This window comes from Plasmodium gaboni, chromosome 13 (genome assembly GCF_001602025.1).
Source record: "Plasmodium gaboni strain SY75 chromosome 13, whole genome shotgun sequence".
In the NCBI taxonomy this organism is placed as follows: Eukaryota; Apicomplexa; class Aconoidasida; order Haemosporida; family Plasmodiidae; genus Plasmodium; species Plasmodium gaboni.
Genome location: NC_031493.1, coordinates 2,451,986 through 2,454,852, shown reverse-complemented (window position 1 = coordinate 2,454,852; position 2,867 = coordinate 2,451,986). Strand labels below are relative to the sequence as shown.

At 15.5% G+C, this 2,867-nt stretch overlaps 2 non-coding genes across 2 annotated transcripts; one reads left to right on the top strand and one right to left on the bottom strand.

The window, feature by feature from the left end:
• Positions 1–1,682: 1,682 nt before the first annotated feature.
• On the bottom strand, positions 1,683–1,753 carry PGSY75_1370200. The gene has a single exon. It is a non-coding gene; the product is annotated as a tRNA-Gly (tRNA).
• A 524-nt stretch (positions 1,754–2,277) lies between these two features.
• On the top strand, positions 2,278–2,349 carry PGSY75_1370100. Its single transcript has one exon. It is a non-coding gene; the product is annotated as a tRNA-Cys (tRNA).
• The last annotated feature ends 518 nt before the right edge of the window (positions 2,350–2,867 follow it).

Genomic DNA, 2,867 nt, shown 5'->3' with positions numbered 1-2,867 from the left:
TTATTTATAATTTAAATAATATAATAACTGATAAATTAAATAAATATTATATCTCTATGTTTAATATATATTAAATATTTCAATAATTGTATTAATGTTTAATTCATATAAAAATATCCCATAATGTAGGACACCTACATGTTTTATAAATAATGTATATACACTATTTGTTCTTAATAAAATATATACATATATGCTATTCATTAAATTTTGAAAGTTCAATTTTTGAAACTATACATATAAATGATAAATATATAAATACAAAAAAACAATACTATTTCTATGTATTTATCCAATTATTTTTAAAGAAAAGTATGGTTATATAAATTAGGTTTATATATAGATATATTTATATTAAATGTTCTATAAAAAATGGGAGGTGGGGAAATGTATAATACATTATCTATAAGATTTTTCTACTTTTTCAGAGTTTTCTTCTTAAACACATGTATGTCTTTCAACATCTTTATAAAGATAATAATTTATATGTATTTCCCGTTTTAATAATTCTAACGTTTTTAAATGAAGATAATACAATTCATGAGTTAGAGTAAAGTTTTTTATTTTTTTTTTTCAATAATTGTCAATTATAAGAATTGAAATTTTAAAATTGATATATAAATAAATATATATATATATATATTTAAAATGCATTATATCATTTATAACATACTTTTTTCATTTTATACATTTAATATATGACCAGTATATTATTATTAACACATTTGTTATAATATACTAAGACAAAATTATTATTTCTACACAAAAAAAAAAAAACAAATTTCTTATATATATATATATAACATTATCAATAGTTTAAGATTTTATTACATAGTTCGTCTATATTGATGAAAACCAAAAACAAAAGCAAAGAGCTTGAAATATTTTATTATTTCATGTCTTTATAAAATTCAAATATATAAAGGTATATAACCACATACAAAAAAGAGCTTGAAATATTTTATTATTTCATGTCTTTATAAAATTCAAATATATAAAGGTATATAACCACATACAAAAAAAAAAAAAAAATAAATAATATAATAACAAAATAAATACATTTTCATGATTTTACTATATTTTCGTGCCTTAATATATACAATACAATATATATTATCAAAATTGTATGACTTTTCACATTTAAATTCATTTATTTTTTTTTGAAAATGATGAATTAAAAATAGTCTTATTTAATATTAAATAATATATATATATATATATATATATATATATATATATATATGTTAAAATTATATAAACGAATAAATAAATATATTAATTAAAATTTGTAAGGAATAAAAAAGGTATGGTATTTATATATTTAAATATTACAATTATAAATTTTAAATATTATTGAAGTAAAAAAATATTAAAAAGTATTTTTCTAAATACCTTTATGATTCTATATTAGAATAAATTATATTTAATTATATAAAATATAGGAACAATTTTTTATTTTATTTTTATACTTTATTATTTATATGGAATTTACATATATTAATTATATATATTTTAAAAAATAATAAAAAACAAGAAATTATATATAAATAAAATGGTAGAAATATTTTTTCTTCATATAATATATCTATATATATATCTATAATATATACATATATATATTTAATAAAAATTAAATATATTTATATATTATATAAATATAAAAATAAATAAGATATGTGATTTGCATCTGCCGGGAATCGAACCCGGGTCACTTCGATGGCAACGAAGTATTCTACCACTAGACCACAGATGCTCAAATAATAATTTTTATATATCTATTTATTATTAAAAAAAAAAAAAAAAAAAAAAAAAAGGAACTTCTTAAATATTGTACGTATAAAACATATTACTATTGTTATATCTTAAAATTATACTAAGTTCATTATACGTATAAATGAGAAAAAAAATAAATATAAATATAAAAAAAAAAAGTACAAGTATTTCTTTTAACTTCTTTTAATTTCTTAAATTTTTTTTTTATTTATTATTATTATTTTTTTTCTACTATGTGACCACTCATTCTGATCCAATATTATATTAATATTTATTATAAATAATATATAAGCCTAAGAAAATATTGTTTTAAATAAAATATAAACAAGTACAATTATTTTTCCTGTATTTTATTATTATTATTTTTTTTTTTTATTTTAATATTAAAATATTAGGAGAACATAAATTCCTATGTTAAAAAATATATATATTATTATTATTATCATGTATTTATATATATGTTTTTATTAAATATTATTTTCATTTTTACAATTCATAATGAATGGGCGTGTAGCTCAGCGGTAGAGCAGCTGACTGCAGATCAGCGGGTCCATGGTTCAAATCCGTGCGCGCCCTTTTTTTTTTTTCATTAATTTTTTTTTTAAATTAAAATATTAATATATATATTGTGTTATATATAAATGTAATATATATTTATATATTAACGGGAAAAAAAATATATTTATATATACATATAATAATATTGTACTTTTAAAAAGATATACCTTATATTTTTAATCTTTGTAAAAACATTTAGTATTATAAAACTAATATATATATATATATATATATATATTTAATATAATTAATACATTATTACAATTATAATGTAGAAATAAGAATATATTGCATTTTCTGCAAAAAAAATTATTAAACATGTAGGTATGAATATACTATTTTTACAATTTTATTATAATTTTCATAAAACATATTTAGGTTTATTAAAAGGATACCTAAAATATAATTCCTTTTTTTTTTTTAATCTTCATATTTAAAAGACAATAATTAAATATGTTCTCATACCTATATTTTCATCATGTATATTACTGTAAAATTTTATAAGTTTTAATCAATATATTATATACAAAATAGTA